This window comes from Scyliorhinus canicula, chromosome 6 (assembly GCF_902713615.1).
Source record: "Scyliorhinus canicula chromosome 6, sScyCan1.1, whole genome shotgun sequence".
Classification (NCBI taxonomy): Eukaryota; Metazoa; Chordata; class Chondrichthyes; order Carcharhiniformes; family Scyliorhinidae; genus Scyliorhinus; species Scyliorhinus canicula.
The window spans coordinates 221,070,387-221,094,839 of NC_052151.1; the positions used below are offsets into that span (position 1 = coordinate 221,070,387).

A 24,453-nucleotide genomic window follows, 5' to 3' on the forward strand; every position below is an offset into this window, starting at 1 on the left:
GTCAATTCTGGTGTATACGTTGTGTACTGGGGAGAAGAAGGAGAACTCCTTCTCCCCTGTGTGGGTGAACCTTCAGGGGTCCACTACTCCCATCTGTTCCATAAAGTGACCGAGTTCCCTTGCCATGCTTGAGGTTTTCCCTATTTTGGGGTTTGACCTCAGTAGTTGGATTCTGTACACAGTTGAAGTCCCCCCCCCCCCACCCCAACCCCCATGTTTAGTCGGTGCGTCGCTCTGTCCGGGATTTCTTCCATGGTCTTCATGGGGGAGCTCGGTCGGGCCGGCTTGCAGGCCAGCGCTCCGAGGCACTTGCTCCATTCGGGGGTGGGGGAAGGGACCCTACCCGCCCCCCTCCAAGTCTACGACTGCTCTGACTCCCACGGGCCACTACTGTCTTTGCGGCCTCTTTTTTTCCCCTGCTGGTTATTCCGGGTGAGCGCTACCTGGGTCCATTCTTTTGTTCCCCTTTTCCCCCTTTCTGTTCTCGATTCTCCGTTGTTTTTGTAAAGTGTGCACTGAAAAGATAACCCACAAGGCTTGAAACCCCCCCCCCCCCCCCCCCCCCCAAGACAAAACAAGCAGAAAATAAGAAAATATAAGTAAAAACCTAGTTCTGTAGCGGGAGCTGCGCCGTGCATGTCTTCCCCCTACAGAGCCGTACCGGAAGTGAGTGCTTGCCATTTTAACACAAGACCCTGCTCCCATGCCCACATGTCTGTTGTAGGCCTGCTGCAATGTTCCAGTGAAGTGCAACGCAAACTGGAGGAATAACATCTCATTTCCGGTGCGGCACGCTACAGCCTTCCGGTCTCAACATTGAATTCAACAACTTCAGATGATCAGCTCTACCCCACCTCCACCCATTTGTTTTCATTTCATTTTAACTGTCTTTTACCATTTCTTTCTTTCTTAATATACATTTAATTTCTCCCCCCCACTCTTATCCACCTTTCCTTCATCTTTCTCCTCTTTGCTTCCCCCTTGCCCTCCCCCCTTCCCCTCCCCCCACATCTACAGTTCATCCTCTGTTGATAATTTCCCTGCTGTTTAAACTTTCACATCTTTTGTCCTCTCTGGGGACTGCCATTAGCATTCTTTCCATTTGGTTTCTGTGGCCATCTGCACCCGGTTCCCTGGGTTTCTGTGGCTATGACTCATCTTTCATTCTCTCTCCACAGTATAATTATTTCCCACTTTCTCTGTCTGTTAGCTTTGACAAAGAGACCGGACTTGAGACATTAGTTATTTTCTATCCCTACAGATGCTTCCAGACCTGCTGAGATTTTCCAGCATTTTCTCTTTCGTGCTTGTGTTTTTATTCGCCTGGAAATTCAATTGGCAGTAACTTGTCCAAGGTAATAATCATGATGCATGCTTCTTAAATGTTGCCAACTCCTTGTCCAAAAGCAGCAATGATTCTACTGGGGCTCGAACCCAGGACTTTCTGCGTGTAAAGCAGACGTGATAACCACTACACCATGGAACCAGTTGGCGGCGCTTCGACTCTTTATATGACTGGAGTTTGTGATTGTTCCATCGCTCCAGAAACTTTGTGAAGCGTCAAGATGATGGGATTTGCTCAGCTGTCAACGCCTGACTTGCTGTATAACATGTTTGCGTGTCCCACAAAGTCGCGTTCAGCTAATTCTGCCTTTTTATTTTCGTTGAGTCAGGCAATTCTCGAAAAAGAGACAAAATGAAAGAGCGTTTAAATGGTACGGCGCGGAAGTTGTGAGGCTTTTGTAAAGAATATTTTTGAAGCAAGCGTGCTGGAAGCAGCGAACCTTGAATCAGGATGTTGAGTAATTGAGAGTCAGGAAGCGACCGTCTCAAACCCAACTGGGAGTGATTGTCTGATTAACGAGGGAAATGCAAAGTTTAAATGATGAAATGTTCCAGACTCACCATTAGTGGTCGCTACAGGTGGCAACGTTCAGCGTCCGGAAAACTCACTCGGTAGAGCGTCGCACTTTCAAACTGATGGTCCAAGGTTTAAGTCCCTGTTCAAGTGGTCATTTTAAATTCCAATGATTGATGCTGACGTGAACTCATCCAGTTAATCAACACGGAAAGAGGCCTATCGGCACATTGAACACCTGCTTTATCCTGGATGTTGTCCATATTCATCAGCGCTCTTGTAGCTTCAAACATCAGGCAATTTCTGGCGATTGCAAACTCGAAGGGTGGGGCTAGCACGAGATTGATGCCATTGAATGTCAGGGTGCAACTTTTGGAGCCTGCCGTGTTACAGAATGTCAATGCCTGGCACTTGCACGGTGCAAATCTTCCTCGTCACTTGTCAGCTCAATCATGAATATTATCTATTCCTTGATGCATTTGGGTAGGGACTGCTTCAGTCCCTGAAGAGTAATAATAATCTTTATTATTGTCACAACTAGGCTTACATTTACACGGCAATTAGGTTACTGTCAAAATCCACATTGCGCAGTCATCAGCGACCATCAACATTTCCGACCGTTTTATGGAAGGAAGTTCATTGATGAAGCAGCTGTAGGTGTTTGGGGCTAGGAGACCAACGGGAACAACTCGGATTTATGTCCTGGAGCTAAGATCATTGACCTTCAACCGTCCCAATCATCTGCACCATGCTCATGGCTGATCATTCATCTCAGTGGCCTGCTCCCGCTTTCGCCGATATCCTTTGGTCCATTCAGTTCAAAGAGCTAAAACTAACTCCTTGTTGAAAACAGAAAATGTTGAGTGCAGAACTGATGTTAAGTAGATAATTCCACAGACTGAGCACTTACTTAGCAATACATCTTCTGCCAATGTTCGAAGATAAAGGAATTGGATACAGAATGGCTGTTGGCGTGGTGAGTGGCACGTTTTGCCAAAGTGCAGTTCGAACAAGGGTCAGAGCGTCGAATGGGCATTGAGAAAAGGCGGTGAGTGAGAGAAACGCGTATAACAGATTGAGTCCCCGCAGAATAAAATGTAAAACGTGAGTGAAAGATGGAGACCGGGCAGGTGGCATACGGCGAATTTGAGATGGGGAAGAGTCACGAGGTAAAGAGCATTAGTTGGGAAATTTCGAAATACTTCAGTCTGTAAACTAATAGTGGGCTTTTGGACAAAATATGTTTAAAGCACAGAATGGTCATTTGCTTATTTAAGAGCTCACAGGTAATGATCATGACGCACGCTAATTAAATAGGGTTTGGAAAGAGGTTGCGACTCAACACGTTAGCTTTGGCAACGCACAGGTGGGGGAAGCTGGTTATATTTTTCTTCACATGGAAATTCAATTGGCAAAGACTTGTCCAAAAGCAGCAGTGATTCCACTGGGGGTCTACCGCAGGACTTTCAGCGTGTAAAGCAGACGTGATAACCACTACACCATAGAGCCAGCTGGTGATACGCAAACCTCTTTATATTACTGGAGGTTGTGATTGTTCCATCGCTCCTGAAATTTTGCAAATCGTCCATTTGGTGGGATTTGCTCAGTTGTCAACACCTGACCTTAATTTACATGGAACAGTACAGCACAGAACAGGCCCTTCGGCCCTCGATGTTGTGCCGAGCAATGATCACCCTACTCAACCCCACGTAGCCACCCTATACCCGTAACCCAACAACCCCCCCTCCCCTAACCTTACTTCCTAGGACACTACGGGCAATTTAGCATGGCCAATCCACCTAACCCGCACATCTTTGGACTGTGGGAGGAAACCGGAGCACCCGGAGGAAACCCACGCACACACGGGGAGGACATGCAGACTCCGCACAGAAAGTGACCCAGCCGGGAACCGAACCTGAGACCCTGGGGCTGTGAAGCATTCATGCTAACCAACATGCTACCGTGCTGCCCTGACCTGTTGCATACATGTTTGCGTTTCCCTTAAAGTCACGTTCATCTAATTGTCCTGAACGTTTTTGCAATTTCCCCCGAAAAAGAGGCAAAACGAAAGAGCGTTTAAATGTTGCAGCGCAGAAGATGTGGGCAAAAGAGAGGTTTCAATTTGCAAAGAACATTTCAGAAGCTATTGCGTTGGAGGCAGTGAAACGTGAGTCAGAATGTTGAGTAATTGAAAGTCAGGAAGCGACCGTCTCACACCCAACTGGGAATGATTGTCTGACTGTGTCTGCGTAGGTTTTACCCCAACAACCCAAAGATTTGCAGGTTAGATGGATTGGCCGTGTTAAATTGCCCCTTTATTGGAAAAAATAATTGGGCATTCGAAATTTATAAAAGAAATGAAAAGAAAAATAAGAGAGTGGTAGTGTCCGGGGTATCAGACCAACTAGAAGGACATAGGGGAAGTGGGCCGATGTCCTGGATTTTGCTTCCTCACCTGCCTGCTCGAAAATCCTCTTCCGCTGGCGATCTGTAGCAATTTCTCCACCTGGAGAACGTCAAATTCACAAACCGAGGGTCGGACACATGGGAAACTTGTATTGTGTCCCATTTCCACTTGGAACGAGATGATAATTCACTCACTCTTGTTGGGTCCAATTCATGGAGCTTCCATCCGAACAGCTTTGTGGCTGCACCTGAACCACATGGACTGCAAGATTCAGAAATCCACACCACACCCAGTTACATGGGAATTTAATGAGAGCTTATACAGGATGCCATCGGGGAATTTGAGATGGGAAAGGATCACGAAATAAAGGGAAATATTTGGGAAATTTCGGGAACAAATTGTTCGTAAACATGTAGTGGATCTTTGGGTAAATAATGGTAAAGGAAGTGAATATTTAATAACTCACAGGTCATAATCATGATGCATGCTTCTCAAATGTTGCCATCCTCTTGTCCAAAAACAGCAATGATCCCACGGCAGCTCGAGCCCAGGACCGTCTGCGAGTAAAGCAGACGTGATAACCACTACACCATGGAACCAGCCAGTAGTCGTCTAACCTGTTTACATGACAGAGTTAGTGGCAGCGTTGTTCGCTCCAGAAACTTTGCAAAGCGTCTATTTAGTGACTTGTTTATATGTTAGCGTTTCCAATAAAGTCGCGTTCAGCTGAATGTTCCCAACCGTTTTGCTTTGAGTCAGGCAAATTCCAGAAAAAGAGGCAAATTGAAAGAGCATTTAAATGTTGGAGGTAAGAACCGGCTCTTTTGGGCACAGCGCAGATTGACTCAGAATGCTGAGTAATTGTGAGTCAGGAGGGACCGTCTCAAACCCAACAGGGAATGATTGTGTGACTGACAAGGGAAATGCCAAATTTCAACGATGAAATGTTCGTGAGCAGCCAGTAATGTTGGCTATGGGCAGCATCTCTCAGGGCCCGGATAGCTCTGTCGGGAGAACATCATACTTTTAATCTGCTGGTCCAGGGTTCAAATACCTATTCATGTGATCCCAGTGATCGACGATGACGTGCGCTCATGGAGTCAATCAGCTGGGAAACTGGCCCATCGGCCCATTGTGTCTCTGCTGCCCACCAAACCCCTGTCTGTTCCAATCCCAGTTTCCAGCACAAGGTCCGTCGTTTTGGCATTCCACAGCGGTTCAAAGTCCGATCCAAACTCGTTTCTGTGAATAGTCACCATTGTTACAAGGAGGAATTCCAGCTCATCGCTTTAAAATCGGTACCAAAATATTTGCGATATTCCGATTTTGTTTGAATTTTTTTTGCTGGTTTTGTCTTTTGAGGCGAGTTGAATGTGATTTCCACCATTATCAAAATTTGAATTTCATCCGGCCCCAATAAACGAGGCTATTTTATTTTATTCTTTCCTGCTGTCCAATTAAAACTCGTGTTACGTTCCAATAAAATCCATCACATTTATATTTAAATTCATTTCATTTTGTTTTCTGAATTAATTGTGAATCCTGGCAGGAAATCCGATGTGTTGCCGTGGGTGTGAATATCGACTTCGTATCGAAGTGTAAATGAAGTATTATTTTCATTGACAAAACATTATTGTCAATGCCGATTGATAACTCCGCCGCAGCCTGCAGTTTCCCCTCCAAGGAACACGCGCCATTTTCACTTGGAACGATATCACCATTCACTCACTCTTGTTGTATCCTAACTATGGAGCTTCAGTGCTCACAGCTCTGTGAAGCAACTTCAGTTTTCAGAAATCGACACCACACCCAGTTTGCAAGGGGATTTGGTGAGAGCTTATATTATGGGGCGCTTGTTTATTTGAAGTTTCAAATTGCGCATTTATGGAGGTCAGATGGATTTAAAGAAATAGATTTTTAACCACAATTTCAAAAACCAGGCAGTGGCTCTTGTGCATCCACAAAGGTTTGCGAGACCATGGATTGGGAGATGTGAAGAGTTGGGTGAGATCAGGTTTATGGAGAATTCGGTATAAACAGTTGGCGAGGAGTGCATTGGGATAACCAAGTCTACAAGTATCAAAGTTCTTGCTGAAGTTTCAACAAGCTGGTGGGGTAAATTAGGTGAGGTGTCGGTCAATGGATATGCGGGAGGAACCGCGGCCTTTATGATGGTGGAGCTTGATTTTTAAAAGCTCCTCTGTTTTATGATAGATTTGCGGGATGTGGGCGTCGCTGGCAATGCCAACAGTTATTACCCTTTGCTTCTTGCCCTTGAGATGATGGCGGTCAGCTCCTTCACTAAATCGCTGCAATGGCTGAGGAATAGGCACATTCACAATGTTGCGAGAGAGGGTGTCACAGGATTCTGGCCCAATGACCCTGGAACGGCGCCGATATATTTCCAGGTAAGGATGTGAGTAAATTCACAAGGAAACATCTGCTGGTCGTGTTCCTGGGAACCTGCTGCTACCTTCCAGCGGTCATGGAGATTTTCTTCCAACATAAGGAGTGAACTTTGAAGAGTTCCTGCAGGGAACTTCTTTACGTTGTGCACTGCAATCAATGATTGATGCTGGCGTGGTCATCGAGGCAATGAACACGGAATTAAGCCCATCCGCCCATTGTGTTTTTGCTGCCCATCAAACACCTGTCTGTTCCAATCCCATGTTCCAGCTCAAGGTCGGCGCGAATAACAGATGGAATCCGACAGAAGGCAATTTATCATGGTCAATCCACCTCACCTGCACATCTATGGACTTTGGGAGATATTCTGAGCACCCGGAGGAAACCTAGTCAGATCCAGGGAAAACGTTCAGACTCCGCACAGACAGTGACCCATGCCCGGACTCGAACCTCGGATCCTGGAGCTGTGAAGCAATTGAGCTAACCACTATGCTTCCGTGCCACCCTTTGGTGTTCAGGAAGTGAGAGAATGGCGATTAACAGATCGGGCCCGCACAGAACCAAATGCAGAACTTGAATGAGAAATTGGCGAATGGAAACCGGTCAGTGGGAAAGTTGGGGCAGGGACAGGATGCACACGGGGAATTTGAGATGAGAAAGGATCACGAGACAAAGAGTAATAATTGGGAAATTTTGAAAAATATTTGTTGGTAAACAATTAGTGGACCTTTGGGCAAATAATGGTGATGAAAGTGAATATTAAATAACTCACAGGTAATAATCATGATGCAGGCTTCTTAAATGTTGCCAATTCCGTGTCCAAAAGAAGCAATGATTCCACTGGGGATCGAACCCAGGACCTTCTGCGTGTAAAGCAGACGTGATAACCACTACACCACGGAACCAGCTGGTTCGGCTTTCATCTGTTGACATGACTGGAGTTGGTGGCACCATTCGTCGCTCCTGAAATTTTGCAAAGCGTCCATTTAGTGGGATTTGCTCAACTGTCAACACCTGACTTGTTTTATATATGTTAGAGTTTTCCATAAAGCCGCTGACTGTTCCCAACTTTTTTGCTTTGAGTCAGGCAAATTCCAGAAAAAGAGGCAAATTGAAAGAGCATTTCAATGTCAGGGCGCGGAGGTAAGAACCAACTCTGTTGGACACAGCGAACCTTGACTCAGAATGTTGAGTAATGAAGATTCAGGAGGGACCGTCTCAAACCCAACTGGGTTTGATTGCCTGACTGAGGCGAGAAATGCCAAATGTAATCAATGCAACGTTCGCGACCAGCCAGAAATGGTGGCTATGGGCGGAATTCTTCTGGTCCCTGATAGCTCAGTCGGGAGATCATTGGACTTTTAATCTGAGAGTCCAGGTTCCAGTCCCTATTCGGGCGATCATTTCAAATCCCAATCATCGATGCTGACGTGAAGTCATCAAGTCACATTGAGGCCAGACCAGGTCTGTATGGCAGACTTCCTTTGCTAAACGGAAGTAATCAAACAGATGAGGTTTCATTTTTAAAACAATAGACTTTAATACGGGTTATTTTTTATTCAATTCAAATTTGTGATTGGAAAGATTCCCTCCACAGGCCACCGCCTTCCTCCCTTCTAGCACAAGTGTTGCATTCACTTTAGATGGGCAATTTGCTCAGTATTATCAATCTTTTCTCTCAATCAGAGAAGAGGAAAGCGCGTTTGATGAGAGCTGCCGTCAAGTGGAAAGCTCTGGCATTGGGAAGAGCGGCCGTGGAGCAGGTTAGTGTTTGTGCCAGTGAGACAGGATGTGTGCGGCAGACTGAGACGGCTGCAGAATAAAAATGCAGATTTGAACCATGCATTATTCGCTCCCATCCACCAAAAGTCGCTGTGCTCACCCGATTTGCAAGAGCCCGGATAGCTCAGTCGGTAGAGCATCAGACTTTTAATCTGAGGGTCCAGGGTTCAAGTCCCTGTTCGGGCGATTATTTTTAAGTCTCAATGATTGATGCTGACGTGAACTCGTCGGGTTAATCTGCTGGGAAAGAGGCCCATCCGTCCATTGTGTCTCTGCTGCCCATCAATCCCCTGTCTGTTCCAATCCTATTTTCCAACACAAAGTTCCTCGCCATTGCCCACTGTGGCGGTATGCTGAGGGCTGAGGTGGAGATCGTTAGCAGTTTCAAATTCCGAAGGGTGCACAGCACCAAAAATCTGTCGTGGCCCAGCCACGCCGCCACTGCGAACAAGAAAGCACAATAGCGCTTAGAATTCCTGAGGAAATTCAGCATGTCCACATTAGCTCTCATCAACTTTCACAGGTTCAACATAGAAGCATCCTATCTGGCTCCATCACAGCCTGGTATGGCAACTGCTCGGCCCAAGACCGCAAGAAAATTCAGATAGTAGTGAACACAGGCCAGTCCATCACACGAACCTGCCTCCCATCCATTGGCACCATCTGCACCTCCTGCTGTCTGGGACATCGGGCAGCAGAATCAAAGACCCCTCCCAAACTCTTACTCACTCTTCCATCTTCTTCCATCGAGCAGGAGATACAAAACTTTGAAGAGACGCACAAACAGACTCAAAAACAGCTTCTGTCCCGTTGTTACCAGACTCCTAAATGACCATCTTATGGACTGACCTCATTAACACTACACACTATATGCTTCATCCGATGCCAGTGTTTATGTAGTTACATTATATGTTTTGTGTTGCCCTTTATGTATTTTCTTTTATTTCCATTTCTTCCCATGAACTTAATGATCTCTTGAGTTGCTCACAGAAAAATACTCTTCACTGTACCTCGATGCACGTGACAATAAACAAAATCAAATCAAATCATCTAAACTCTATTGTATGAATAATATCATTATTGCAAGGATAAATTCTTGCTCATCGCTTTAAGATTGATCATCAACATTGTTAGTGGGCAGCACGGTAGCATGGTGGTTAGCATAAATGCTTCACAGCTCCAGGGTCCCAGATTCGATTCCCGGCTGGGTCACTGTCTGTGTGGAGTCTGCACGTCCTCCCCCTGTGTGCGTGGGTTTCCTCCGAATGCTCCGGTTTCCTCCCACAGTCCAAAGATGTGCGGGTTAGGTGGATTGGCCATGCTAAATTGCCCGTAGTGTCCTAATAGTAAGGTTAAGGGGGGGCGTTGTTGGGTTACGGGTATGCGGTGGATACCTGGGTTTGAGTAGGGTGATCATTGCTCGTCACAACATGAAGGGCCAGTTCTGTGCTGTACTGTTCTATGTTCTAAATAGACGTACAATAACACTGCAATGAGGTTACTGTGAAAATCCCTAGCCGCTATCGGGTGCCTGTTCAGGTCGACAGAGGGAGAATTTAGAATGCCCAATACACCTAACAAACACATCTTTGGACTACTCGGAGGAAACTTGAACACTCAAAGGAAACCCACGAAGACAAGGGGCGAACGTGCAGACTCCCCACCTACAGAGACCCAAGCCGGGAATTCAGCCTGGGACCGTTTAGCTGTGAACCAAGTGCTCAGCATGATACATTAAATATTTATGATATTCAGATTTTGTTTGAATTTTCTGCTGATTATCTATCTTAAGGCGTGCTAAATGTATATTCCCACATGTTCCGAATTCAAATTTTATCCAGCCTCAATAACGGAGGCTACTTTTATCTGTCATTTCCTGCTTTCCAATTAAAACTCATTGTTATGTTGCAATCAGGTCTATCACATTTATATTTAAATACATTTCACTTTGTTTTCTGACTCCATGGTGAATCCTGGCAGGAAATCCGATGTTTTACCGTGGAAGTGTATATCGACTTCGTATCGAAGCGTAAGTGGAGTATTATTTTCATTGACAAAACATGTATTGTCAGTGCGGATTGATAACTTCGCCGCCTCCTGCAGTTTCACCTCCAAGGAACACGCGCCATTTTCACTTAAAACAATATCACCATTCACTCACTCTTGTTGGGGACAGACCATGGAGCTTCCTTCCTAACAGCTTTGTGAAGCAACGTCAGATTTCAGAAATCGACACAACACCTCGTTTGCAAAGGAATTTGCTGAGAGCTTATATTATGCAGCGCATGTTTATTTGTCATTTGAAATTGCGGATTTTTGTGGAGGTCAGATGGAGTGAAATAAATAGATTTTTAAACACAATTTCAAAAACCAGGCACTGGCTCTTAGGAACCATGTGCATCCAAAAGGGTATGCAAGACCATGGATTGGGAGATGTGAAGTGTTGGATGAGATCAGGTTTATGGAGAATTCGGTATAAACAGTGGGCGAGGAGTGCATTTGGATAACCAAGTCTACACATATCAAAGTTCTTGCTGAAGTTTCAACAAGCTGATGGGGTAAAGTACATGAGGTGTCAGTCAATGGATATGAGGGAGGAACCGGCGGCCTTTATGATGGAGCAGCTCGATTTTTAAAAGCTCCTCTGTTTTATGAGAGATTTGCGGGATGTGGGCGTCGCTGGGAATGCCAACAGTTATTACCCATTGCTTCTTGCCCGAGAGATGGTGGCTGTCAGCTTCTTCATTAAATCGCTGCAATGGCTGAGAAATAGGCACATTCACAATGTTCCGAGAGAAGGGTCACAGGATTCTGGAGCAATGACCCTGGAACGACACCGATATATTCCCAGGTCAGGATGTGAGTAAATTCACGGGTAAACCTCCGCTGGTCGTAATCCTGCAATCTGCTGCTACCTTCCAGCGGTCATGGAGATTTTCTCGTAACATAAGGAGTGAACTTTGACGAGTTCCTGCAAAGAACTTCTTTACGTTGTACACTGCGATCATTTCAAATCAATCAATGATTGATGCTGGCGTCAAGTCATCGAGGGAATGAACAGGGAATGAACCCCATCCGACCATTGTGTCTGTGCTGGCCCTCAAACCCCTGTCTATTCCAATCCCATTTTCCAGCTCAAGGTCCGCGCGTTTAACAGATGGCATCTGACAGAAGACGAGTGGGAGAGTGACTCCTGTTGGCGAATTGAATTCAACTGGGAGAGAAGTTGCGGGAGACACAGGAGGTAAATGGGAAAATTCTCCCTCAGTGTACCCGGACAGGCACCGGAATGTGGCGACCAGGGGATTTTCACAGTAACTTCATTGCAGTGTTAATATCAGCCTACTTCGGACATTATTATCAATTATTATCACAAGCCATAAAGACTCTTACTTAGGGAAAACGATAACAAACGTAATTTAACAGCAGAATTTGAAACCTTTACAAGCAAGACGCTATTTGAAACGTCAGTTCATCATGTCTTTGCTTAATATTGATATTCAGTTCAATTGACAAGCGGAATGTTTCTATAGTAAGTGTTACTATGCAGATTAAACGTTTGCTCCATTGATGCAAGTTCTGCCAATTAAGAATGTTCCTCAGACCGCCGAGGTCCCAGGTTCAATCCCGGCCCCGGGTCACTGACCGTGTGGAGGTGGCATATTCTCCCCGTGTCTGCGTGGGTCTCTCCCCGACAACCCAAAGATGAGCAGCTTAGGTGGATTGGTCTCAGTAAATTGTCCCTTCATTGAAAAAAAAATGGATTCTCTACGTTTACTTTTTTTAATGCCTGGGGACATTTCTATTCAGGTGGAGAAGAGAAATGATCCATGTTGTCTTGGACATATCTGTAATCAACATAAGGAAAGCAGAGGTCGGGTTTAGATCGAGTCAAATTGGCTCTGCACTGCCCAGCGACTTTTAATTTTAGACATTTTTCAAACGAAGAACAGAACTCAAATTTCAATGGGTCTCAGAGTGGGATCTGAACTCTTGTTTTTTTTTACTTTGCTCATTTCCTTCATGGTCCGTGGGTGTTCCATCCCATAACTCATTTCAAAAGAAGAGTCAACCACGTTGCTGAGGATTGGGTGTCACATTAAGGCCAGACCAGATCTGGATGGCAGACTTCCTTTCCTAAATGGAACTAATCAAACAGATGGGGTTTTATTTTCAAAACAATGGACTTTAATTCGAGTTATTTTTTACTCAATTCAAATTTGTGTTTGGAAAGATTCCCTCCACAGGCCACAGCCTTCCTCTCTCATGGCGCAAGTATTGCATTCACTTTAGATGAGCATTTTGCTCAGTATTATCAATTTCTGCTCTCAATCAGAGAAGAGGAAAGTGCGTTTGATGGGATCTGCCGTCAAGTGGAAAGTTCTGGCATTGGGAAGAGCGGTCCTGAAGCAAGTTAGGACGGGAGGGTTTGGGCAGTGAGTCAGGATGTATGTGGCAGACTTGGTCGGCTGCAGAATGAAGATGCAGAATTTGAACCATGGAATATTCGCTGCCATCCACCAAACGCTGATCGCATTTGCAACAGTCGGATAGCTCAGTTGGTAAAGCATCAGACTTTTAATCTCAAAGACCAGGGTTCAAGTCCCTGTTTGGGTGATGCTTTTAAGTCTCAATGATTGAGGCTGACGTGAACTCGTCCGGTTCATCTGCTGGGAAAGAGGCCCATCGGCCCATTGTGTCTCTGCTGCCCATCAAACCCCTGTCTGTTCCAATCCCATTTTCAAACACAAGGTCCGTCGCCATTGTCCACCGCGCCGTTATGCCGATGGTTAGCAGTTTCAAAGGCCTAGGGTGAAACTGCTCCAAAAACCTGTCCTGGTCCATCCACGTCGCCACTCCCACCAAGAAAGCAGAACGGCGCCTCTAATTCCTGAGGAAGCAAAGGAAATTCGGCATGTCCACGTTAACTCTCATCAACTTTCGCAGATGCACCATAGAAGGCATCCGATCTGGCTGCATCACAGCCTGGCATGGCAACTGCTCGGCTCAAATCAGCAAGAAACTTCAGAGAGTCGTGAACACACCCCCGACCATCAAACGAATGTGCCTCCCATCCGTTGACTCCATTTGCACCTCCTGCTGTCTGGGAAAGCGGGCAGCATAATCAAAGACCCCCCCCCCCCCACCCGACGTACTAACTCTTCCAACTTCTTCCATCGGGCAGGAGATACAGAAGTCTGAGCACACGCACGAACAGACTCAAAAACAGCTTCTGCCCGGCTTTTACCAGACTCCTGAACGACACTCTTATGGACTCACCTCAGTAACCCTGTATGCTTCATCCGATGCCGGTGTTTATTTAGTTACATTATATGTCTTGTGTTGCCCTATTATGTATTTTTTTTAATTTCCTTTTCTTGCCATGTACCTAATGATCTGTTGAGTTGCTCACAGAAAAATACTCTTCACTGTACCTCGGTACACGTGACAATAAACAAAATCAAATCAAATAATCTAAACTCTATTGTATGAATAATATCATAATTGCAAGGATAAATTCTTGCTAATCGCTTTAAGTTTGATCATCAACATTATTAGTGTCAGATGTAGACGTACGATAACACTGCAATGTGGTTACGGTCAAAAGCCCCTCGTCGCCACAATCCGGCGCCTGTTCAGGTCGACAGATGGAGAATTTAGAATGCCCAATCCACCTAACAAAAACATCTTTGGACTTGTGGGAGGAAACTTGAGCACTCGGAGGAAACCCACACAGACAAGGGGCGAATGTGCAGACTCCACACAGACAGTGATCCAAGCCGCGAATTCAGCCTGGGTCCCTGGAGCAGTGAAGCAACAGTGCTAACCATGATACATGAAATATTTATGATATTCAGATTTTGTTTGAATGTTCTGCTGATCCTGTATCTTAAGGCGTGCTGAATGTATATTCCCACATGTTCAGAATTCAAATTTCATCCAGCCTCAATAATGGAGGCTACTTTTATCTGTCATTTCCTGCTTTCCAATTAAAACTCATTGTTGTGTTGCGTTAAATTGCATCACATTTATATTTAAACACATTTCACTTTGTTTTCTGAATCCATGGTGAATCCTGGCAGGAAATCCGATGCTTTGCAACAGTAATTCATAACGATATTGGAGTGAATGGAGTATTGTTTTCATTGTCAAAACATTATTGTCAGTGCCGATTCATAACTCCACAGCCGCCTACAATTTCCCCTCCAAGGAAAACGCGCTATTTTCACATTGAACTCATGTTGGGTCCAATTCATGGAGCTACCTTCCTAACAGCTTTGTGGGTGCACCTACACCACATGGACTGCATGTTTCATATATCGACACCACACCCATTGTCATGGGAATTTAATGAGAGCTTATATTATGGAGCGCTTGTTTATTTCTCATCTGAAATTGCGGATTTATCGAGGTGTAATGGATTTAAAGAACTCGCCACTATCATGCCCAGGATATCTTCTTTCAATGTTCTGATATGAAGGAATGAGACAAAGAATCGCTGTTGATGTGATGAAAGCTATTGGGTCATAGAATTTTCATAGATTTTACAGTGCAGAAGTAGGCCATTCGGCCCATCGAGACCGCACCAGCTCTTGGAAAGAGCACCCTACCCAAGGTTAACACATCCACCCGATCCCCTTAACCCAGTAACCCCAGCTAACACTAAGGCCAATTTTGGACACTGCTTTCTGGACTGTGGGAGGAAACCGGAGCACCAGGAGGAAACCCACGCACACACGGGGAGAACGTACAGACTCCGCACAGACAGCGACCCAAGGCGTGATTCGAACCTCGGGCACTGGATCTGTGAAACATTTGTGCTAACCACTATGCTATCGTGGTGCCCTTGGGTGTTTAGAAAGCGAGAGAATGGCGATTAACAGATCGGGCCCGCACAGAACCAAATGCAGAACGTGGGTGAGAATTTGGCGAATAGAAACCAGTCAGTGGGAAAGTTGGAATAGGGACAGGATGCAAACGGGGAATTTGAGATGGGAAAGGATCACGAGATAAACAGCTAATCACGAGATAATTCTAATTATCTAATTCACGAGATAATTGGGATAATAGACAAATTGACGAGATAATTGGGAAATTACGAAATATATTTGTTGTCAAACAAGTAGTGGACGTTTGGGTAAATAATGGTGAAATAAGTTAATATTTTATAACTGACAGGTAATAATCATGATGCACGCTTCTTTAATGATGTCAACACCATGTCCAAACGCAGCAATGATTCCACTGGGGATCGAAACCAGGACCTTCTGCGTGTAAAGCAAACGTGATAACCACTACATCATGGAACCAGGTGGTAGCGCTCCAATCTGTTTACATGACTGGAGTTGGTGGCAGTATGCTTCGCTCCAGAAACATTGCAAAGCGTCAATTTAGTGTGATTTCCTCAGCTGTCAACACCTGACTTGTTTATATATGTTAGCGTTTCCCATAAACTCGCGTTCAGCTGACTGTTCCCAACTTTTTGCTTTCAGTCAGGCAAATTCCAGAAGAATAGGCAAATTGAAAGAACATTTCAATGTTAGGGCGCGGAGGTAAGAACCAGCTCTGTTGGACACAGCGAAGCTTGACTCAGAATGTTGAGTAATTGAGAGTCAGGAGGGAACGTCTTAAATACAACTGGGAATGATTGTCTGAATGAGAAGGGAAATGCCAAATATAAGCAATGCAAAGTTCGACCAGACAGTAATGGCGACTTTCCTCAAGGCCCGGATAGCTCAGTCGGTAGAGCATCAGACTTTTAATCTGAGGGTACAGAGTTCAAGTTCCTGTTCGGGCGATGCATCTCAATCCCCATGTTAGTAAGGGAATTTGCTGAGAGTTTATATTATGGAGCGCCTGTTTATTTGTCATTTGAAATTTCGGATTCATGGAGGTTTGGTGGATTTAAAGGAATAGATTTTGAAACACAGTTTCATAAACCAGGCAGTGGCACCTGGGAACCATGTGCATTCAAAACTGAATGCCAGAACATGGACTGGGAGATGTGAAGAGTTGGATGAGATCAGGTTGGTGGAGAATTCGGCATAAACAGTGGGCGAGGAGTGCATTGAGATAACCAAGTCTACAAATATCAAAGTTCTTGCTGAAGTTTCAACAAGCTGATGGAGTAAAGTACATGAGGATTTTTGAAAGCTCCTCTGTTTTATGATAGATTTGCGGGATGTTTGATTCGCTGGCAATGCCAACAGTAATTACCCATTTCATCTTGATCGAGAGATGGTGGCGGTCAGCTCCTTCATTAAATCGCCCCAATCTTGGTGGAATAGGCACATTCACAATGTTGCGAGCGAGGGTGTCACAGGATTCTGGCCCAATGACCCTGGAACGACGCCGATATATTCGCAGGTCAGGATGTGAGTAAATTCACGGGGAAATTTCAGCTGGTCGTATTTGTGCACTGCGATCATTTTATATCAATCAACGATTGATGCTGGCGTGAAGTCATCGAGGCAATGAACACGGGATAAAGCCCATCAATCCCCTGTCTGTTCCAATCCCATTTTCCATCTCAAGGTCAGCGCATTTAACAGATGGCATTCGACAGAAGGTGAGTGGGATACTGGCTCCTGTTGGCGAATTGAATTCGACTGGGAGAGAGGTTGCGGGAGACACAGGAGGTAAGTGGGGAAACTCTCCCTCAGTGTACCGGGTCAGGCGCCGGAACGTGGCGACCAGGGGATTTTCACAGTAACTTCATTGCAGTGTTAATTGCAGCCTACTTCGGACACTATTATCAATTATTATTACAAGCCATACAGACTCTCACTTCGGCAAATCGATAACAAACGTCATTTTAACAGCAGAATTTGAAACCTTTGCAAGCTTGACGCTATTTGAAACGTCAGTTCATCGTGTCTCTGCTTAATATTGATAATCAGTTCAATTCACAAGCGGAATGTATCTATAACAAGTTTTACTATCTAGATTAATCGTTTGCTCCATTGATGCAAGTTCTGTCAACTAAGAATATTCCTCAGGGCGCCGAGGTCCCAGGTTAGATCCCGGCCCCGGGTCACTGTCCGTGAGGAGTTTGCACATTCTCCCCGTGTTTGCGAGCGTCTCTCCCCCACAACCCAAAGATGTGCAGCTTAGGTGGTCACACTAAATTGCTCTTTCATTTAAAAAAAATGGATATTCTACATTTACTTTTTTTAATGCCTGGGCTCATTTTTTTTCAGGTGGAGAAGAGAAATTATCCATGTTGTTTTGGACATACCTGTAGTCAACATAAGCAAAGCAGAGGTCGGGGTTAGATAGAGTTAAATGCCTTCTGCGCTGCCCAGTGAGTTTTAATTTTAGACTTTTTTCAAACGAAGAACAGAACTCAAATCTCAAAGGATCCCAGATTGGGATCTGAACTTGCTTTTTTAGTTTGCTCATGGGCCATGGGTGTGCCATCCCATAGCTCATTTCAAAAGATGAGTCAACCACGTTGCTGAGGATTTGGAGTCACAATAAGGCCAGACCAGATCTGGATGTCAGACTTCCTTTCCTGAATGGAATGAAATGAAATGAATATCGCTTATTGTCACAAGTAGGCTTCAAATGAAGTTACTGTGAAAAGCCCCAAGTCGCCACTTTCCGGCGCCTGTTCGAGGAGGCTGGTACGGAACTTGAACTGTGCTGCTGGCTTGTCTTGGTTTGCTTTCATAATCAGCGATTTAGTCCTGTGCTAAACCACTCCCAGCTGGAATTAGTGAATCAGATGGGGTTTTATTTTCAAAACAACAGAATATAATTCGAATAATTTTTTATTCAATTCAAAATTGTGTTTGGAAATATTCCCTCCACAGGCCACCGCCTTCCTCCCTCATAGCTCAAGTGTTGCATTCGGTTTAGATGAGCAATTAGCTCAGTATTATCAATCTTTGATCTCAATCAGAGAAGAGGAAACCGCTTTTGACGGGAGCTGCCATCAAGCGGAAAGCTCCGACATTGAGAAGAGCGGTCGTGAAGCAAGTTAGGGTTTGGACCTGTGAGTCAGGATGTGTGTGGCAGACTCAGACGGCTGCAGAATGAAAATGCAGAATTTGAACCATGCAATATTCACTACCATCCACCAAAGGTCGATGCACCCAGAATGTTTTCGCAAAAGCCCGGATAGCTCAGTCGGTAGAGCATCAGACTTTTAATCTGAGGGTCCAGGGTTCAAGTCCCTGTTCGGGCCATGCTTCTCAATCCCCATGTTAGTAAGGGAATTTGCTGAGAGTTTATATTATGGAGCGCCTGTTTATTTGTCATTTGAAATTTCGGATTCATGGAGGTTTGGTGGATTTAAAGGAATAGGTTTCGAAACACAGTTTCAGAAACCAGGCAGTGGCACCTGGGAACCATGTGCATTCAAAAGTGAATGCCAGAACATGGACTAGGAGATGTGAAGAGTTGGATGAGATCAGGTTGGTGGAGAATTCGGCATAAACAGTGGGCGAGGAGTGTATTGAGATAACCAAGTCTACAAATATCAAAGTTCTTGCTGAAGTTTCAACAAGCTGATGGAGTAAAGTACATGAGGATTTTTGAAAGCTCCTCTGTTTTATGATAGATTTGCGGGATGTTTGATTCGCTGGCAATGCCAACAGTAATTACCCATTTCATCTTGATCGAGAGATGGTGGCGGTCAGCTCCTTCATTAAATCGCCCCAATCTTGGTGGAATAGGCACATTCACAATGTTGCGAGCGAGGGTGTCACAGGATTCTGGCCCAATGACCCTGGAACGACGCCGATATATTCGCAGGTCAGGATGTGAGTAAATTCACGGGGAAATTTCAGCTGGTCGTATTTGTGCACTGCGATCATTTTATATCAATCAATGATTGATGCTGGCGTGAAGTCATCGAGGCAATGAACACGGAATAAAGCATATCAACCCCCTGTCTGTTCCAATCCCATTTTCCAGCTCAAGGTCCGCGTATTTAACAGATGGCATCCGACAGAAGGTGGATGGGAGAGTAGCTCCTGTTGGCGAATAGAATTCGACTGGTAGAGAAGTTGCGGGGGAGAGAGGAGGTAAATGGGGAAATTCTCCCTCAGTGTACCCGGTCAGGCGCCAGAATGTGGCCACCAGGGGATTTTCACAGTAACTTCATTGCAGTGTTTATTTCAGTCTACTTCGGACGTTATTATCAATTGTTATTACAAGCCATACAGACTTTCACTTCGGCAAATCGATAACAAACATCATTTTAACAGCAGAATTTGAAACCTTTGCAAGCTTGACGCTATTTGAAACGTCAGTTCATCGTGTCATTGCTTAATATTGATATTCAGTACAATTGACAAGCGGAATGTTTCTATAACAAGTTTTACTATGCAGATTAATCGTTTGCTCCATTGATGCAAGTTCTGTCAACTAAGAATATTCCTCAGGGCGCCGAGGTCCCAGGTTAGATCCCGGCCCCGGGTCACTGTCCGTGAGGAGTTTGAACATTCTCCCCGTGTTTGCGTGGGTCTCTCCCCCACAACCCAAAGATGTGCAGCTTAGGTGGATTGGTCATACATGCTCTTTCATTGAAAAAAATGGATATTCTACATTTACCTTTTTTAATGCCTGGGCTCATTTTTTTTTCAGGTGGAGAAGAGAAATTATCCATGTTGTTTTGGAAATATCTGTAATCAACATAAGCAAAGCAGAGGTCGGGGTTAGATAGAGTTAAATGCCCTCTGCACTGGCCAGCGAGTTTTAATTTTAGACTTTTTTCAAACGAAGAACAGAACTCAAATCTCATAGGATCCCAAAGTGGGATCTGAACTCTTGCATTTTTAGTTTGCTCATGGGCCATGGGTGTGCCATCCCATAGCTAATTTCAAAAGATGAGTCAACCACGTTGCTGAGGATTTTGAGTCTCATTAAGGCCAGACCAGATCTGGATGGCAGACTTCCTTTCCTGAATGGAATGAAATGAAATGAAAATCGCTTATTGTCACAAGTAGGCTTCAAATGAAGTTACTGTGAAAAGCCCCAAGTCGCCACTTTCCGGCGCCTGTCTGAGGAGGCTGGTACGGTATTTGAACTGTGCTGCTGGGTTGTCTTGGTTTGCTTTCAAAATCAGCGAATTAGCACTGTGCGAAACCACTCCCAGCTGGAATTAGTGAAACAGATGGTGTTTTTTTTTCAAAACAACAGACTATAATTCGAGTAATTTTTTATTCAATTCAAATTTATGTTTGGAAATATTCCCTCCACAGGCCACCGCCTTCCTCCCTCATAGCGCAAGTTTTGCATTCACTTTAGATGAGCAATTAGCTCAGTATGATCAATTTGTGCTCTCAATCAGAGAAGAGTTTGATGGGAGCTGCCGTCAAGTGGGTAGCTCCGACATTGGGAAGAGCGGTCGTGAAGCAAGTTAGGGTTTGGGCCAGTGAGTCAGGATGTGTGTGGCAGACTTAGACGGCTGCAGAATGAAAATGCAGAATTTGAACCATGCAATATTCACTACCAACCACCAAAGGACGCTGCGCTCAGCACGTTTGCAAGAGCCCGGATAGCTCAGTCGGTAGAGCATCAGACTTTTAATCTGAGGGTCCAGGGTTCAAGTCCCTGTTCGGGCGATGCTTCTCAATCCCCATGTTAGTAAGGGAATTTGCTGAGAGTTTAAATTATGGAGCGCCTGTTTATTTGTCATTTGAAATTTCGGATTCATGGAGGTTTGGTGGATTTAAAGGAATAGATTTTGAAACACAGTTTCAGAAACCAGGCAGTGGCACCTGGGAACCATGTGCATTCAAAACTGAATGCCAGAACATGGACTGGGAGATGTGAAGAGTTGGATGAGATCAGGTTGGTGGAGAATTCGGCATAAACAGTGGGCGAGGAGTGCATTGAGATAACCAAGTCTGCAAATATCAAAGTTCTTGCTGAAGTTTCAACAAGCTGATGGAGTAAAGTACATGAGGATTTTTGAAAGCTCCTCTGTTTTATGATAGATTTGCGGGATGTTTGCTTCGCTGGCAATGCCAACAGTAATTACCCATTTCATCTTGATCGAGAGATGGTGGCGGTCAGCTCCTTCATTAAATCGCCCCAATCTTGGTGGAATAGGCACATTCACAATGTTGCGAGCGAGGGTGTCACAGGATTCTGGCCCAATGACCCTGGAACGACGCCGATATATTCCCAGGTCAGGATGTGAGTAAATTCACGGGGAAATTTCAGCTGGTCGTATTTGTGCACTGCGATCATTTTATATCAATCAACGATTGATGCTGGCGTGAAGTCATCGAGGCAATGAACACGGAATAAAGCCCATCAATCCCCTGTCTGTTCCAATCCCATTTTCCATCTCAAGGTCAGCGCATTTAACAGATGGCATTCGACAGAAGGTGAGTGGGATACTGGCTCCTGTTGGCGAATTGAATTCGACTGGGAGAGAGGTTGCGGGAGACACAGGAGGTAAGTGGGGAAACTCTCCCTCAGTGTACCGGGTCAGGCGCCGGAACGTGGCGACCAGGGGATTTTCACAGTAACTTCATTGCAGTGTTAATTGCAGCCTACTTCGGACACTATTATCAATTATTATTACAAGCCATACAGACTCTCACTTCGGCAAATCGATAACAAACGTCATTTTAACAGCAGAATTTGAAACCTTTGCAAGCTTGACGCTATTTGAAACGTCAGTTCATCGTGTCTCTGCTTAATATTGATAATCAATTCAATTCACAAGCGGAATGTATCTATAACAAGTTTTACTATCTAGATTAATCGTTTGCTCCATTGATGCAAGTTCTGTCAACTAAGAATATTCCTCAGGGCGCCGAGGTCCCAGGTTAGATCCCGGCCCCGGGTCACTGTCCGTGAGGAGTTTGCACATTCTCCCCGTGTTTGCGAGCGTCTCTCCCCCACAACCCAAAGATGTGCAGCTTAGGTGGTCACACTAAATTGCTCTTTCATTTAAAAAAAATGGATATTCTACATTTACTTTTTTTAATGCCTGGGCTCATTTTTTTTCAGGTGGAGAAGAGAAATTATCCATGTTGTTTTGGACATACCTGTAGTCAACATAAGCAAAGCAGAGGTCGGGGTTAGATAGAGTTAAATGCCTTCTGCGCTGCCCAGTGAGTTTTAATTTTAGACTTTTTTCAAACGAAGAACAGAACTCAAATCTCAAAGGATCCCAGATTGGGATCTGAACTTGCTTTTTTAGTTTGCTCATGGGCCATGGGTGTGCCATCCCATAGCTCATTTCAAAAGATGAGTCAACCACGTTGCTGAGGATTTGGAGTCACAATAAGGCCAGACCAGATCTGGATGTCAGACTTCCTTTCCTGAATGGAATGAAATGAAATGAATATCGCTTATTGTCACAAGTAGGCTTCAAATGAAGTTACTGTGAAAAGCCCCAAGTCGCCACTTTCCGGCGCCTGTTCGAGGAGGCTGGTACGGAACTTGAACTGTGCTGCTGGCTTGTCTTGGTTTGCTTTCATAATCAGCGATTTAGTCCTGTGCTAAACCACTCCCAGCTGGAATTAGTGAAACAGATGGGGTGTTATTTTCAAAACAACAGAATATAATTCGAATAATTTTTTATTCAATTCAAAATTGTGTTTGGAAATATTCCCTCCACAGGCCACCGCCTTCCTCCCTCATAGCTCAAGTGTTGCATTCGGTTTAGATGAGCAATTAGCTCAGTATTATCAATCAGAGAAGAGGAAAGCGCTTTTGACGGGAGCTGCCATCAAGCGGAAAGCTCCGACATTGGGAAGAGCGGTCGTGAAGCAAGTTAGGGTTTGGACCTGTGAGTCAGGATGTGTGTGGCAGACTTAGACGGCTGCAGAATGAAAATGCAGAATTTGAACCATGCAATATTCACTACCAACCACCAAAGGACGCTGCGCTCAGCACATTTAAAAGAGCCCGGATAGCTCAGTCGGTAGAGCATCAGACTTTTAATCTGAGGGTCCAGGGTTCAAGTCCCTGTTCGGGCGATGCTTCTCAATCCCCATGTTAGTAAGGGAATTTGCTGAGAGTTTATATTATGGAGCGCCTGTTTATTTGTCATTTGAAATTTCGGATTCATGGAGGTTTGGTGGATTTAAAGGAATAGGTTTTGAAACACAGTTTCAGAAACCAGGCAGTGGCACCTGGGAACCATGTGCATTCAAAAGTGAATGCCAGAACATGGACTGGGAGATGTGAAGAGTTGGATGAGATCAGGTTGGTGGAGAATTCGGCATAAACAGTGGGCGAGGAGTGCATTGAGATAACCAAGTCTACAAATATCAAAGTTCTTGCTGAAGTTTCAACAAGCTGATGGAGTAAAGTACATGAGGATTTTTGAAAGCTCCTCTGTTTTATGATAGATTTGCGGGATGTTTGATTCGCTGGCAATGCCAACAGTAATTACCCATTTCATCTTGATCGAGAGATGGTGGCGGTCAGCTCCTTCATTAAATCGCCCCAATCTTGGTGGAATAGGCACATTCACAATGTTGCGAGCGAGGGTGTCACAGGATTCTGGCCCAATGACCCTGGAACGACGCCGATATATTCCCAGGTCAGGATGTGAGTAAATTCACGGGGAAATTTCAGCTGGTCGTATTTGTGCACTGCGATCATTTTATATCAATCAACGATTGATGCTGGCGTGAAGTCATCGAGGCAATGAACACGGAATAAAGCCCATCAATCCCCTGTCTGTTCCAATCCCATTTTCCATCTCAAGGTCAGCGCATTTAACAGATGGCATTCGACAGAAGGTGAGTGGGATACTGGCTCCTGTTGGCGAATTGAATTCGACTGGGAGAGAGGTTGCGGGAGACACAGGAGGTAAGTGGGGAAACTCTCCCTCAGTGTACCGGGTCAGGCGCCGGAACGGGGCGACCAGGGGATTTTCACAGTAACTTCATTGCAGTGTTAATTGCAGCCTACTTCGGACACTATTATCAATTATTATTACAAGCCATACAGACTCTCACTTCGGCAAATCAATAACAAACGTCATTTTAACAGCAGAATTTGAAACCTTTGCAAGCTTGAC

At 44.9% G+C, this 24,453-nt stretch overlaps 8 non-coding genes across 8 annotated transcripts; 5 read left to right on the forward strand and 3 right to left on the reverse strand.

Moving 5' to 3' along the window:
* Positions 1-1,413: 1,413 nt before the first annotated feature.
* On the reverse strand, positions 1,414-1,486 carry trnav-uac. The gene has a single exon. It is a non-coding gene; the product is annotated as a tRNA-Val (tRNA).
* Positions 1,487-7,503: 6,017 nt separating this feature from the next.
* trnav-uac lies at positions 7,504-7,576 on the reverse strand. The gene has a single exon. It is a non-coding gene; the product is annotated as a tRNA-Val (tRNA).
* A 990-nt stretch (positions 7,577-8,566) lies between these two features.
* trnak-uuu lies at positions 8,567-8,639 on the forward strand. The gene has a single exon. It is a non-coding gene; the product is annotated as a tRNA-Lys (tRNA).
* A 7,051-nt stretch (positions 8,640-15,690) lies between these two features.
* Positions 15,691-15,763, reverse strand: trnav-uac. The gene has a single exon. It is a non-coding gene; the product is annotated as a tRNA-Val (tRNA).
* Positions 15,764-16,178: 415 nt separating this feature from the next.
* trnak-uuu lies at positions 16,179-16,251 on the forward strand. The gene has a single exon. It is a non-coding gene; the product is annotated as a tRNA-Lys (tRNA).
* A 2,318-nt stretch (positions 16,252-18,569) lies between these two features.
* On the forward strand, positions 18,570-18,642 carry trnak-uuu. The gene has a single exon. It is a non-coding gene; the product is annotated as a tRNA-Lys (tRNA).
* A 2,310-nt stretch (positions 18,643-20,952) lies between these two features.
* Positions 20,953-21,025, forward strand: trnak-uuu. Its single transcript has one exon. It is a non-coding gene; the product is annotated as a tRNA-Lys (tRNA).
* A 2,303-nt stretch (positions 21,026-23,328) lies between these two features.
* On the forward strand, positions 23,329-23,401 carry trnak-uuu. The gene has a single exon. It is a non-coding gene; the product is annotated as a tRNA-Lys (tRNA).
* The last annotated feature ends 1,052 nt before the right edge of the window (positions 23,402-24,453 follow it).